Source organism: Cucurbita pepo, chromosome 10 (genome assembly GCF_057944985.1).
Source record: "Cucurbita pepo subsp. pepo isolate OVF chromosome 10, ASM5794498v1, whole genome shotgun sequence".
NCBI classification, from domain to species: domain Eukaryota; kingdom Viridiplantae; phylum Streptophyta; class Magnoliopsida; order Cucurbitales; family Cucurbitaceae; genus Cucurbita; species Cucurbita pepo.
In genome coordinates, this window is record NC_141807.1 from 7,808,237 (window position 1) to 7,824,624 (window position 16,388).

The following is a 16,388-nucleotide window of genomic DNA, read 5'->3' on the forward strand; positions in this document are numbered from 1 at the left end:
TCACGAAGAAATCGAGGAGAGAAACACTGTAAATGTGGCTGTACAGGCCGAGTTTCAAATGGCGGCGATGCAAAAAATGTGCATCTTCTTCCTGTTCAGAGGAAGAAAACGATGATACGGCCAGTTCAGCTGAACTGTCCAAGTCAACTAAAAAGTTTACCTTTTCTCGTGTTTTCTTAGTAGATCTTATTTTATGAAATGTTGTATGAATCCTTTTCCCGAGAGGTTATATAAGGTAATGAAGTTTGGGAGTTATTGGAAAACTTTAGTTAGTGAAACCAAGATATGGGAGAAAATGCTCTCCATATGACTTTACCTCCTAGGATAACTAAAGTGGTATCCCTAAAATAATAGATTCCCCAGATGTACCTTTTATGAAATGTTGTATGAATCCTTTTCCCGAGAGGTTATATAAGGTAATGAAGTTTGGGAGTTATTGGAAAACTTTAGTTAGTGAAACCAAGATATGGGAGAAAATGCTCTCCATATGACTTTACCTCCTAGGATAACTAAAGTGGTATCCCTAAAATAATAGATTCCCCAGATGTACCCTTGGTCTGCACAATATCATGCTGGGCTTATACCCTTGGTCTCTAATAAATAGCACCACGATTATGACAACGCCACCTATGCACTCATGGGAAGTGGTAACAACGTTTTGTTTTAAAATGTCTTATGTTGTCGTTCCTTATTCTGTGTTTTCACATCAAGGTCATTTCATAAAGGTCCTACCGGGAGTTGAACCCAGATCGTTGGATTCAAAGTCCAAAGTGCTAACCACTACACCATAGAACCCCTTGTACAAATTTATTTTGGAATGGTTTTCCTATTTTATGCCGATTCCACAAGAAGGGAGATCCTATCATGAGTCAAACTCAAGTTATTGGATTCAAAGTTCTAGAGCTGTTTTATCCAACTCGTTGTGATCTTGAGCACCTTTAGAGTGGTTGTAGAAGTAACCCTCCCGTGTTGATTGAAGCTCTTGGAGAACATGTAATTTTATATATTTCTTATAGTTAATTTATATATTATTGTATATTACAAACAAATTGAAATAATACTTTACATCCCCGTCTTTCTTTCTTCCGTGCAAAACTTAACATGAAAACTATATTATTTCAATATTCACTCGAGAAACAAGGGGTGAAAACTATATTATTTCAAACCCTCCATTATTGCTTCTACTTTGCGTCAAAATGCTTCCACTAAATCATGTTACTAACTAGTTGGTTTGGTTTGGTTCAATTCTTGGGTCCACTAGATTGAATTGACGTAGCTCAATTAAACTCTTGATAATATAAAAATCATAAGTTTCTTAAATTAAGTTAACTTAAAAGTTTAACCCCTAATCTTTTTTAGAATGTTTAGCTTTGTGTCTAGTTGATCTCTAAATGCTTAGAAATATCTAATAAGACTTCTATTTAAGGAACTTTTCACTATAAAAGATGTAAGACTTCACGTTTATTATTAAGGAATTTCAAATGAGTGATTTGATATATCACAGAGGACAAAATATTTATTTATTTCAAATATCTTATGTTGACCATTTTTTTTTTTTTTTTGTCAAGTATTTTGAATATTATCATTGTGAATTACTAATGGCATTAGATTGAATCTCATTAATAACAATATCCCAAAACTCAGGTAAAGACGACATCAAAATTAATAATTTAATTTCATCTTCAAATTTTATTTCCACTTAACTCAGTTGACTAATAATCATAATAGTCACCGGTTCACAAATATTTACAACTTTAAAAGGTAAAATTATAAGGAGTACAAGAAAAAAGTGTTTAAAATAGTTTCAAAATATAGAAAAAAAGATAGTAGGAATTGGTCAAAGTCAACATCCATTGATCACTTATGAAACAACACAACATAGATGAGGGTAACATTTTTTTATTTCTCTACTATATTAGGCCCTTTGGTTTATTGGCTTTACAAGATGGAGACATGAAGTTTTCTATGTTCAAAATAAATTTGGTTGATTGTTTTCTGGTTAGCATTGGTACCATCAAAACTTATTTATTTCTTCGAAATGTTTGAGTTTACAATTTACATGTTTTCATTTTTCTACTTTGTCTGCTTGCATTTAGAAATGAAGCAAAATTAGTCGGAGGGTTTTAGGCAGATTGTTATAATTCTAATTTTTAACTAAAAAAAAAAAATTTGTCTCGTTGTCACGCTTAAAACTACCCTATAGGTATAATCGACCTATTATCCTTCCACCAATAGGAGCGAAAGGCAAAGTTACTATGTGAAACTAGTTTCATGTCATTTATTAAACAATAAGGGTGTTAGCATGCATTTGAAAATGAACCCATATTTAAAAAATTTATATAAAATAGAAAAGAATTGTTATCTCAAAGACAATGAGAAAACTAACGGTTCCTTCACCCAAGACCTATGGCCCGACTCCCAACATGGAAGGGATAATCTAGAGAATCATTCCAAGAACCCTACCGGATGGGTTACAAACTCACATTTCGGTACAAACTCACATTTCGGTGGGTTCTGCAAGCACGGATTGCAGGTTAAAAGAGGTTGAAAACAAAATAAAATGATAAAAGGGCCCAACCAAATTCGAACGAGTGACCTCTTGATCTGCAATCAAATGCTTTACCACTGAGCTATGGACCCATTTTGCATGATTTCAACCTGAGTGACCCCTTCTACAGAGTGTCAGTCTAAAAGTGTAAAAAGTGTCTCTCCAAAATAAAAGGGCCCAACCAAGTTCAAACGGGTGACCGGTCAAATTCTCTACCACTAAGCCATGGATCCATTTTGTAGGATTTTAACCTTAATGACCCCTTAGACATATTGTCGGTCCAAAAAGTGTAACAAATTTCTATCCAAGATAGAAGGGCCTGTTAGGATCGCACAACAACGCACACGCTCGATCTAGATGAACACAAAGAACAGGATAGAGAAAAGTGCAAGGAGAACTCTGGCTAAAAGGATTTTTCTATTGATGACTTCACGTATGTACAGTAAGAGAGAATTACAGAGAATAGAAAGTACTTTTCAAAGCTCTAGCGGACGTTATATATATAGTTCAGTTTACTATATATAGATTTACCAGATTTAACCATCTACTATATATAACCATTTACTATATATAGCTTTACCCGATTTAACCATCTACTATATATAGCTATTTACCATATATAGGTTTACCGGATATAGTTTTACCAAATATAGCTGTACCGGATATAGCTTTACCAAATATAGCTTTACCGGATATAACCGTTGACCAAGCTATAAATAAGCTGTAGGCTTCATAACCTAACAATTCTCCCACTTGGAGACTGATCTAGTAATATTTCAACATCAACACATTTTGTCAACGTGTTTGCTGGATTCTTTGCACCCTCTATCTTCTCCAAACACATCACCGTCTTATTAGGATCGATATCAGTCGTAACTAGTTTATTTTTTATTGAATAGTCAGCTTATGGCAAATGGAAACAGGTGCGGTGAACGTGGAGATTAAACATGCTACCTTCAAATCTTTAGTTTGACACTCTCCCAACTGAGCTATCCCCGCTAACATTAAAAATAAAAATGCATAAAACTATAAGGTGCGATGAATGTAGATTGAACATAATACCTTCCAATATTCAATTTGATGCTCTCCCAACTAAGCCATCCTAGATAGCATAAAAAATAAATAATCACATGTTTTAGATTGAATAGTAAAGTTATGCAACTTAGTCAACTTATGCCAGTTGGATAAAAAACGTGACAGATCTTATGCTAATTCATTGAGATTTTAAAAAGAAATAATCGCTAATGTAGTGAACCTGGATCAAACGTTACCTTTAAATCTTCCTTCTACTAATTAATTGAGATTGAGATTTTAAAAAGAAATAATTGCTAATGCAGTGAACGTGGATCAAACGTTACCTTTAAATCTTCAATATGACGCTCTCCTTGAGCTATCCACGCTAATATTAAAATTGAAAATTCATAAGTAAAGGTATTTCCACTAATTCATTATATTTTAAACATAAATAATCACTAATCTTAGATAGAATAGTCAAATTATGCAACATGAACAAAGTGCGGTGAACGTGGATCGAACACGTGACCTTTAGATCTTCAGTCTGACGCTCTCCCAACTGAGCTATCCCCGCAATCATTGGTAATGAAAATTCATCATTAAAGGTATTTTCGCTGATTCATTGAGATTTTAAAAAGAAATAATGACTAATTTTTTATTGAATAGTCAGGTTATGCAAAAAGAAACAAGTGCGGTGAACGTGGAGATCGAACACGTGACCTTCAAATCTTAAATTTGAGGCTCTCCAAACTGAGCTATCCCCGCTAACATTAAAAATGAAAGTTTTTAAGTTTTAAGTAAAGGTATTTCCACTAATTAATTCAAATGTTAGAAAGAAATAATTACTAATTTTAGATTGAATAGTCAAATTATGCACCATGAACCATGTGTGGTGAAAATGGATCGAACACAAGACCTTCAGATCTTCAATCTAACGCTATCTCAACTGAGCTATTCACACTAACATTAAAAATGAAAATTCATGAGTAATGGTATTTTCGCTAATTCATTGAAATTTTAAATAGAAATAATCACTAATTTTTAATAAGATATTCAAGTTATCCAACTTGTATAAGGTGCGGTGAACTAGAACACGTTAGGTATTTTCGATAATTCATTGAGATTTCAGAAAGGCATAATGACTAATTTTAGATTGAATAGTCGGGTTATGCAACTAGAATTAGGTGCGGTGAACGTGGAGATCAAACACGTGACCTACAAATCTTCAGTCTGACGCTCTCCCAACAGAGTTATCCCTGCTAATATTAAAAATGAAAATTCATAAGTAAAGGTATTTCCGCTAATTCATTATATTTAAAAAAAGAAATATCACTAATTTTAGATTGAATGAGCAAGTTATGTTTTTAGATTGTATAGCCTGGTAATAAACTTGTATTAGGTGCGTTGAACGTGGATAAAATACGTGTGACCTTCAAATCTTCAGTCTAACAATCTCCCAACTGAGCTACTCTTGCTAACATTAAAAATGAATATTTATCCGTAAATGTATTGGGTACGCTTCTGGAAATTCAACAAAAGGTAATAGTATTAGACCGAGATGCCAGATTTAAATCTCGCTTCTGGAAAATTCAACTAAGGCATTGGGTACGCAGTTATAGTACGACATTCCACCCATAAACAGATGGTCAAACAGAAGTGCTCAAGCAAATATTGGAAGACATGTTGAGGGTATATGTTAGGAGCATTGCTTAGGGCTATTAACAACAACTCTTTAATAAACTAAAATCATACCGTCAACATACTTAAACTATATAAAACTCTCTCGCCTCCCCTATTAAGTTTAGCTCTCCATACAAACTGAATTAAACAGAGGAATCCGCATCTTCATCATGTAAAATTGATGGAATAAGGAAAGAGAATAAGGAAATAGAGAGTTATCCCGGTTTGTTGCCATTCGTCAATGGAAGTTCCCTTCTCTTGAGCTCTCACGTCCACCTCTTTGCCCTAATCAATCCTTGTTGGTCTCCTTTTCTTTCTGCTGTCAACAGCTGCTGGATTAGTGTTTTCTTCTTCTTCTCTGGTTTCACAGCAGAGGCTGCTGCTGTGTAATTCGATTTTCTCCCCAAAATGTGGCTTCTCTCCTCTTGGTCTTCCTTTTCCTTTTATATTGAGCATGGGTTCCCCTTTAGGGCTGAACAGGAATAAGTAGTCCACATAGGATGTTTCTCATTGGGTAGTCAATGACCCACTTGGACTGATGACGTGGATTTAAAATTTTCATGTCATCCCCCATTTGTTTCCAAATTTGCTACTCCTACATGGTTTAGCATAAATGTCTTAAATTTTACCATATAACTCAATTAAATATACAATTAAGATCGATTTATGCCAAATCATATTTTTTTTTCATGTTAGACCGCAATAAACGATTTCATGCTCACTAAGTAGAATAAATGGGTAATAAATGAGAAAATTGTGAATAAGGGTGCAATATTAACTATAAAAAGACTTGATATAACTCTACTTTTAGAGAGTTATCAATATTATAATGGCTACTACCTAAATTATAACCTAAAGTTGATAATTGATGTCCAATTAGCCAACCCTAAATTTGTAATCATTGTGGAGTGATTGAAATTACAATGGAAGTAGTTTAAACTCCTAGTACCTTAACTGAAGTTGGTCTCTTCTAATAAAACACCAATTTCTCTTTAATATCATTAATACAATTATGCTTCATCTTGAACCTACTAAACATGAAACTAAAATTGCGTTCAATTTAACTCAATTTTATTGTCATCTTGAATGACGTGTAGGATATATTCTTGATTTACCTCGATATTTCATATTAGTTAAGCTTTTTGCAAAATCACAATTAGACAACAACAAAGATGAACTTGGGTCTAATTATTATTTTAAAGAAAATTTCTTTCTCCATCTTATTCCTAAAAACTTTGCAACTAAATTCATATTATGCGAAGAAACAAATTTTTTACTCGCAAGAAGTAAAATATGCAACTTTAACTAAAATTTCATCTAAACAAATTTTATTGCCATACAACATAGATGACAATTATAGCCTTCAAACAAAAACTAGAATAGTTGTGGTGAACGGGATAGAAACTCTAGTGTTCATCCATAATATATAACCACTACCTAAATTATGACCTAAAAATTTGAAAACATAAGTTGTAGTTGAAAATTACATAAAACAATCCCCTAAATCCAAGAACTCTGTTCAATTAGTAAATCCTAAAGATAGTAGCTAACATAGAGTAATTGAAGCTCCACATGAAGTAATTTAAAGTTCCAGTTACTTAACTAAAGTTTATCTCGTCTTTAATGAAGCATGAGTTGCACTTAAGTTCATGAAATGTTTATAGACTCCAACTCTTAGTACTATTAATGCAATTATATTTCATATGAGTTTGTCATAAATCAAACTATGGTACATTCAATACAACTTCATTTTCTTGTCATACGAAGCAAAATAGAAGAATTAAATCAAACAAACTGATGAACTGAGTCGAATAAATCCAACCCAACCCAAAGTGATTAGTTTGATTCATTTGTTGGGTTGTAGTTTATTTGATAACACTTGCATATTAGAACAATTCAATATTACAAGCCTTACTTACAAGTAAAATGCTAGACCATCAACTTTTTGTTTTATAGTCCAACAATCGCTCAAGAAAATAGATTTCAAACTTGAGAGAAAAAAATATATTGAGTAGGAGTTAAAAATGTTGCATTTTTTTTAGAAAGGGCATTTGGTCTAGTGGTATGATTCTCATTTAGGGTGCGAATGGAACTATCAAACTAAAACTTACACGAAAAAATAAAAAATAAGAACTCCAAAATACTTGTGTACTCCACCATATATGTCTCAACCTAGTATATTATCATTTAATGATAATGCTCTTAATATCATTTACTTGTGTAATATATGTCTCAAATGGAACTATGTAATATATGTCTCAAATGGAACTATCAAACTAAAACTTACACGAGAAAATAAAAAATAAGAACTCCAAAATAACTTCTATTTTTTTTTCTTCTCTCTACAGTAATTAACTTGTAGAAAATAAAAATAATTCTATTCTTTTTTTTTTTCTCTAATTCTATTCTTTTTTCTTTTCTATAGTAATTCTATTCTTTTTTGTTCTCTCTCTAGTAATTAACTTCTATTCTTTAAATAACTTCTATTCTTTTTTTTTTCTCTAATTCTATTCTTTTTTCTTCTCTATAGTAATTCTATTCTTTTTTGTTCTCTCTCTAGTAATTAACTTCTATTCTTTAAATAACTTCTATTCTTTTATTGTTTAATTAACTTCTATTCTTTAAATAACTTCTATTCTTTTTTCTTCTCTCTACAGTAATTATCGCAAACCCTACGTAAATAATTTAACAGCTGTCTAGATCTAAAAGATCTAAAAGATATAATAATAATTGCTCATGGATTTCATTAACAAAGAAAATAAATGAAATAATGATGATACATTCCATAAACAACTTAATATATAGTCATTAATAAGGGCATTTGGTCTGGTGGTATGATTCTTGCTTTGGGTGCAAGAGGTCTCAAGTTTTGATAATCGAAATGCCCCTCAAAAAGAAAAAAATCACAATTTTGAAAGAAAAAAAAAACAAAAAAAAAAAACAAAATAGTTATCAATGGGGCCTAACCCAAAGGAATGCGTGGCAATGCTTCTTCAACTTAGTGGTATGATTATTGAGGCACGAAAAATATATAGACTAGCAAATAAGAATTATAAATCTTCTACAAAGTTATTTGGTCTAAGTGGTATGATTATCATTTTGGGTGTGAGAGGTCTGAAGTTCGATTCTCAAAATGCCCACAACAATATTATATCAAAATGAATTATGCAAGATAATATGATTTAAAATGTGGTTTTTAAACATTGAACCAAGAAGAAGAGAATACAAAATGAAACATATTCTTGGAAGGGTCGGACTTTAAAAAGAGCATTACACAAATTGTTCTATTGTATTCTTTCTAGGAACTTTTCATTATGTTGTCCGCTGTCGTCAAATAGATCATCTGTTGTCACAATCCTTTTATGGAAGATGCGCCCAAATAACCGATAAAGAATTTTCAGAGAGCCATAGGTTCGAATCCTGTCACCTTGATGTGGTATTCTCAGGGGTCGAAGTGCAAAGCTCCGTAGTCTATCCGTGGTCAGGAAGGCAGACATGTTGTCCGCTGTCTTCGCATAGGTTATCTGTCGTGACAATCCTTTTAAGAAAGATGCGCCCAAATAACCGATGAAGAAGTTTCAAAGAGCCATAGGTTCGAATCCTGTCACCTTGATGTGGTATTCTCAGGGGCCGAAATGCAAAGCCTCGTAGTGCATCCGTGGTCAGGAAGGCAGACATGTTGTCCGCTGTCGTCACATAGGTCATCTGTCGTCACAATTCTTTCAAGAAAGATGCGCCCAAATAATCGATGAAGAAGTTTCAGAGAGCCATAGGTTCGAATCTTGTCACCTTGATGTGATATTCTCAGGGGTCGACGTGCAAAGCCCCGTAGTCTATCCGTGGTAAGGAAGGCATGCATGTTGTCCGCTGTTGTCACATAGGTCATCTGTCGTCACAATCTATTTAAGAAAGATGCGCCCAAATAACCGATGAAGAAGATTCAGAGAGCCATAGGTTCGAATCCTGTCACCTTGATGTGGTATTCTAAGGGGCCGAAGTGCAAATCCCCAAAGCCTATCAGTGGTCAGGAAGGCAGGCGAGCCACGTGTCACGGTCATGCTCGTCCAGGGCATGTTGCCCATGGCCGCATGCCCATGACAAGCCAACCCTTGTCATGTCTTTTCATTCTAGTGTTTTTTCTTTTGTAATTCTAGGGCGTATGACGCCTCAAAAATATCATGTCTAGGCCTACCAGACTTAAAATGGCTCAGAATGTACTATAGGGGGATATGACTAGTTGTCAACTTTTCCCTACCCAAGGTTATATATGCTAAGCCGTTGTTATCTTTCTCTTGCTTGCTTATATAACGTCTCTTTCCAAAATCTCTATTTCTAAAATCTCTCTCTCTCCTCGTTTTCTAAAACCTTCTTTTAAAACCGAGGCTAGAGGCTCGATCGTACGTCGCTTGGCCGTAGGCGACGCAAGAACAAATTGGCTTAAGCTCACTTGTCGCTGGAAAGTGAGTGCCGCACAATCGCTAGTCCGCTGCCTTCGAAAGCGCGATTGTGTCAAGTGGCATCAGAGCTTTGTTAGCTCCGTAACGTCATAAAGACCAAGATCATGTCGACGTCAAAGTCGACACCCAAAGCACAAGCCGACCGGCTTATGCTAATAGAGGAGGAAATGCTGTTCCTCAAAGAAGTCCCTGACACGCTCCGGTTCCTGGAAAAGCGGGTGATCGAACTGAGCGAGAAAGTCGTAGAAGTCGATGCAATGGGCAACCGCCTGGATGGGTTGCCAATCGCAGAACTGATGTTTCGAGAGACCTCGCTCCAAGAAAGAGTTGCTCCTACGAGCAGCCCAAAATCGTCTGGTAGTCCGGATAGCTCTGTCGCGCACAAAGAGGGACGTGGCGAAGAGTTCGACGTACTACAAAATACAATGATGAGTTTGTTCAATGGATTAGCTGATGAATTCAGAACAACAATCGACGACCTCCAAGACAGGATGGCCGCCATGAGCACTCGAATTGAAGTGACCATGAAAGCCATGGAGGGCGTCACGGCTGGGCAAACTAATGCAGGATCCAACAAACTAAGGTTCCCAGACCCTAGAGCCTTCAAAGGGAATCGGGATGCCAAAGAGTTGGAAAACTTCATCTTTGATGTCGAATAGTACTTCAAAGCCACGACGGCTTGTACCGACGACAAGAAGGTGACCGTAGCCGCGATGTATCTCATAGACGACGCCAAACTGTGGTGGCGTACGAAACAAAGTTAGGGAAGAGTTCGTGGAAGATTATGAAGGGTGCTACGGTGGTAGCACGTGGCTCAAAATATGGAACCTTATACACCACTGCAGGGTGTATGAACATAGCTATTGTTGCTGAGAGTGCTTCAAATTCAAGTCTACAGCACAATAGACTTGAACCTATGAGCGCGAAAGGAATGAAGAGGCTGGCTGCGAAAGGAGTTTTAGAAGGTTTGAAATCTGTTGATGTGGGTCGTTGTGAGAACTACGTTATGAGCAAGCAGAAACGAGTTAGCTTCACAAGGACCGCTAGAGAATTGAAGAAAGTGCGATTGGAAATGGAACCAGATGTGGAGCACGGTTCCAAGAGCACGAAGATAGTGGGAGTTGAGCTTGAGTTGCAGGGAAACTCACCTAGTGATGTTGTAGCAGATACTCAAGAAACTCCTGAGACTACTGCTGAGGAACCAGATGTGAAGCAAGGTTCCAAGACAACAAAGCAAGTGGGAGTTGAGGTTGAGTTGCGGAGAAAATCACCAAGTGATCTTGTAGAAGATACTCAACAAACTCCTGAGGTTGTTGCGGAGGAATCAGCAGTGGAGCAACTGACACTTGAACTGGTGTTGAGAAGATCATCCTTTACTATCAGAGTACCAGATATGTATGTACCTTCATTACACTATCTGTTGCTGATGAAAGGGAACCACAACCCTTTGATGAGATCCTACAGTTGGAGGATACAACCAAGTAGGAGCAAGCCATGGATGATGGGACGTCTAGGCTTCAAAAATGCGTTGTACTGACATTGAGTACGTGGCAATAGTTGAAGCTGGAAAGAAGACGATATGGATGACTGACTATCTGGAAGAATGGGCAAGAAGCAGCACGAAGATTCTTAACAAAAATAGTCATAGTGTCATACAGTTGGCGAAGGAACCCGGTCTATCATTTAAAGAGAAAACACATAAGACGATACCATTTCACTTGCAGGTTAGTGAAAGATGGTGATGTGTTTGGAGAAGATAGAGGGTGCAAAGAATCCAGCAAACATGTTGACAAAATGTGTTGATGTTGGAATATTGAGGTTGTGCAAAGTCTCAATTGATATGGTGCCATGAAGACCATGAAGATGCTCATGGTCGTTTGAGAATGAAATTCTTGGTTGACTAGATCAGTCTCCAAGTGGGAGAATTGTTAGGTTATGGAGCCTGCGGCTTATTTATAGCTTGGTCAACGGTTATATCCGGTAAAGCTATATTTGGTAAAGCTATATCCGGTACAGCTATATTTGGTAAAACTATATCCGGTAAACCTATATATGGTAAATAGCTATATATAGTAGATGGTTAAATCGGGTAAAGCTATATATAGTAAATGGCTATATATAGTAGATGGTTAAATCTGGTAAACGTATATATAGTAAACTGAACTATATATATCCCGTCCACTAGAGCTTTGAAAAGTACTTTCTATTCTATGTAATTCTCTCTTACTGTACATACGTGAAGTCATCAATAGAAAAATCCTTTTAGCCAGAGTTCTCCTTGCACTTTTCTCTATCCTGTTCTTTGTGTTCATCTAGATCGAGCGTGTGTGTTGTTGTGCGATCCTAACAGGCCCTTCTATCTTGGATAGAAATTTGTTATACTTTTTGGACCGACACTATGTCTAAGGGGTCACTAAGGTTAAAATCCTACAAAATGGATCCATGGCTCAGTGGTAGAGAATTTGACCGGTCACCCGTTTGAACTTGGTTGGGCCCTTTTATTTTGGAGAGAAACTTTTTACACTTTTAGACTGATACTCTGTAGAAGGGGTCATTAAGGTTGAAATCATGCAAAATGGGTCCATAGCTCAGTGGTAAAGCATTTGACTGCAGATCAAGAGGTCACCTGTTCGAATTTGGTTGGTTCCTTTATCATTTTACTTTGTTTTCAACCTCTTTTAACTTCCAATCCGTGCTTGGAGAACCCACCGAAATGTGAGTTTGTTCGAATTTGGTTGGTTCCTTTATCATTTTACTTTGTTTTCAACCTCTTTTAACTTCCAATCCGTGCTTGGAGAACCCACCGAAATGTGAGTTTGTAACCCATCCGTTAGGGTTCTTGGAATGATTCTCTAGATTATCCCTTCCATGTTGGGAGTCGGGCCATGGGTCTTGGGTGAAGGAACCGTTGGTTTACTGCCCCTAAGAGTTAAGGAAGCATCTTGAGGCTAGTTTCACATAGTATCATTGTCTTTGAGATAACAATTCTTTTCTATTTTATATAAATTTTTTAAATATGGGTTCATTTCCAAATGCATGCTAACACCCTTATTGTTGAATAAATGACATGAAACTAGTTTCACATAGTAACGTTGTCTTTTTCTCCTATTGGTGGAAGGATAATAAGTCGATTATACCTATAGGGTAGTTTTAAGCGTGACAATGAGACTAATTTTTTTTTTTAGTTAAAAATTAGAATTATAACAATCTGCCTAAAACCCTCAGACTAATTTTGCTTCGTTTCTAAATGCAAGCCGACAAAGTAGAAAAATGAAAACAATGAAAACATGTAAATTGTAAACTCAAACATTTCAAAGAAATAAACAAGTTTTGATGGTACCAATGCTAACCAGAAAACAATCAACCAAATTTATTTTGAACATAGAAAACTTCATGTCTCCCTCTTGTAAAGCCAATAAACCAAAGGGCCTAATATAGTAGAGAAATGAAAAAATGTTACCCTCCTATGTTTTGTGTTGTGCCATAAGTGATCCATGGATGTTGACTTTGACCAATTCCTACTATTTTTTTTTCTATATTTTGAAACTATTTTAAACACTTTTTTCTTGTAAGGTTGTAAATATTTGTGCACGGGTAACTATTATGATTATTAGTCAACTGAGTTAAGTGGAAATAAATTTTGAAGATGAAATTAAAGTATTAATTTTGATGTCATCTTTATCTGAGTTTTGAGATATTGTTATTAATGAGATTCAATATAATGCCATTAGTAATTCACAATGATAATATTCAAAATACTTGACAAAAAAGAATGGTCAACGTAAGATATTTGAACAAATAAATATTTTGTCCTCTACGATATATCAAATCACTCATTTGAAATTCCTTAATAATAAACGTGAAGTCTTACATCTTTTATAGTGAAAAGTTCCTTAAATAGAAGTCTTATTAGATACTTCTAAGCATTTAGAGATCAACTAGACACAAAGCTAAATATCCTAAAAAAAATTAGGGGTTAAACTTTTAAGTTAACTTAATTTAAGAAACTTATGATTTTTATATTATCAAGAGTTTAATTGAGCTACGTCAATTCAATCTAGTGGACCCAAGAATTGAACCAAACAAAACCAACTAGTTAGTAACATGATTTAGTGGAAGCATTTTCACGCAAAGTAGAAGCAATAATGGAGGGTTTGAAATAATATAGTTTTCACCCCTTGTTTCTCGAGTGAATATTGAAATAATATAGTTTTCATGTTAAGTTTTGCACGGAAGAAAGAAAGACGGGGATGTAAAGTATTATTTCAATTTGTTTGTAATATACAACAATATATAAATTAACTATAAGAAATATATAAAATTACATGTTCTCCGAGAGCTTCAATCAACATTGGAGGGTTACTTCTGCAACCACTCTAAAGGTGCTCAAGATCACAACGAGTTAGATAAAACAGCTCTAGAACTTTGAATCCAATAACTTGTGTTTGACTCATGATAGGATCTCCCTTCTTGTGGAATCTGCATAAAATAGGAAAACCATTCCAAAATAAATTTTTACAAGGGGTTCTATGGTGTAGTGGTTAGCATTTTGGACTTTAAATCCAACGACTTGGGTTCTACTCCCGGTAGGACCTTTGACAACACAAGACATTTTAAAACAAAATGGTGTTACCACTTCCCTTGAGTGCATAGGTGGCGTTGTCATAATTGTGGTGCATGGTACATATACCCTAGCATCCCACCTAAAGAGAAATAGGGGCCTCTATGCATAATGTCTTGGGTCAAGCTTGGAACTTATAAGTTATTAGGAATAGCGACCAAGGGTACATCCCTCTATGCATAATGTCTTGGGTCAAGCTTGGAACTTATAAGTTCTTAGGAATAGCGACCAAGGGTACATCTGGGGAATCTATTACTTTAGGGATACCACATCTGGGGAATCTATTACTTTAGGGATACCACTTTAGTTATCCTAGGAGCCTGAGGAATCTATTACTTTAGGGATACCACTTTAGTTATCCTAGGAGCCTGAGGAATCTATTACTTTAGGGATACCACTTACTCCCAAACTTCATTACCTTATATAACCTCTCGGGAAAAGGATTCATAGGATTCATACAACGAGAAAACCCGAGAAAATGTCAACTTTTGAGTTGACTTGGACAGTTCAGTTGAACAGGCCGTATCATCGTTTTCTTCCTCTGAACTGAAATAAGATGCACATTTTTCGCATCGTCGCCATCTGAAACTTGGCCTGTACAGCCACATTTACAGTGTTTCTCGCCTCGATTTCTTCGTGAAACTTAAAGATGGATGTTACAAGAAAGAACAGGCTGTATCATCGTTTTCTTCCTCTGAACTGAAATAAGATGCACATTTTTCGCATCGTCGCCATCTAAAACTTGGCCTGTACAGCCACATTTACAGTGTTTCTCTCCTCGATTTCTTCGTGAAACTTAAAGATGGATGTTACAAGAAAGAACAGGCCGTATCATCATTTTCTTCCTCTGAACTGAAATAAGATGCACATTTTTCGCATCGTCGCCATCTGAAACTTGGCCTGTACAGCCACATTTACAGTGTTTCTCTCCTCGATTTCTTCGTGAAACTTAAAGATGGATGTTACAAGAAAGGGCTTGGGATTTATTTGATAACTTCTCGTGGATCGTAGCCTAAGACATTCGCTACCAAAGTTCATCCAAAATCTGATTTATTGCTGGAGATAAAACAAAGGATTTCTTATTGGGTAGCCGATTCTAGGGGTTTCAAGGCTCTATTTCTTCATTGAACCTCTTCCATATCTTATCTTCAAGCTAAAGGAATTGGTTTGTAGGAACGCCTTTGAGTGTAGGACCTTAATTTCCAGAAATCGTTCTCAGTATGCAACTCACTCGAAACGCCAGATTTTCAATCTCGTGGGTAGCTTATTCTACGACGTTTTAGCTCTGGATTCCTTCATCAAGTTTACTCAACTTCTTCCTCTGAAGCTAGAGGAATCCTTAATTTGAAGGAAAATAGATCGTATATAGGAATTTTGACTCTTTATCCCCAATTTAAATTTGAAACCTATTTCCTTCAATTTGGCACGCTCTCGAGGTTATTTTTCTTCGTGGTCTTCTATGGAAGCATTCCTTGGAAGTACAGAAACTGATTGGAATCATTCTTTCTCGACGAGTCATCATGTATCCTCGGGTTGGATTTTCAAGTTTTTCTTGAAGTTCTTCAATGGCAGATTGAATTGGGGGAATGGTTTCAAGGCACTTTCAGCACTCTATTCCTTCATAGAACTTGTGGGTAATCTTGTTGAGAAACGGTAGGAATAAGTTTGAAGAGAAATGGTGGAGGATTGCTCTCGAATTTGGAAGAAATCTGAGAGTAGGAGACCCATAATCTAAACGCCTATTGCCTCCGATTGGGGGATCGACCTTTCTCGATTCTTATTCCATATTGTTGCTCCTACTTTAGACTTTATAGGAGGAGCTTAAACCGACATTGAGAGCTCCAGATTCTTCGTTATTTAGAAGTTTGAAGAGAAATGGTGGAGGATTGCTCTCAAATTTGGAAGAAATCTGAGAGTAGGAGAAACACAATCTAAACGTTTATTGCCTTCAATTGGGGGATCGACCTTTCTTGATTTTTATTCCGTATTGTTGCTCCTACTTCCGACTTTATAGGAGGAGCTTAAACCGACATTGAGAGCTCCAGAATCTTTGTTATTTAGAGATCGA

The 16,388-nt window shown here is 35.9% G+C and overlaps 3 non-coding genes across 3 annotated transcripts; all 3 read right to left on the reverse strand.

Annotated features, from left to right (window-relative positions):
* Positions 1–723: 723 nt before the first annotated feature.
* TRNAQ-UUG (transfer RNA glutamine (anticodon UUG)) lies at positions 724–795 on the reverse strand. The gene has a single exon. It is a non-coding gene; the product is annotated as a tRNA-Gln (tRNA).
* Positions 796–2,568: 1,773 nt separating this feature from the next.
* On the reverse strand, positions 2,569–2,640 carry TRNAC-GCA (transfer RNA cysteine (anticodon GCA)). The gene has a single exon. It is a non-coding gene; the product is annotated as a tRNA-Cys (tRNA).
* A 1,423-nt stretch (positions 2,641–4,063) lies between these two features.
* On the reverse strand, positions 4,064–4,136 carry TRNAF-GAA (transfer RNA phenylalanine (anticodon GAA)). The gene has a single exon. It is a non-coding gene; the product is annotated as a tRNA-Phe (tRNA).
* Positions 4,137–16,388: the final 12,252 nt, after the last annotated feature.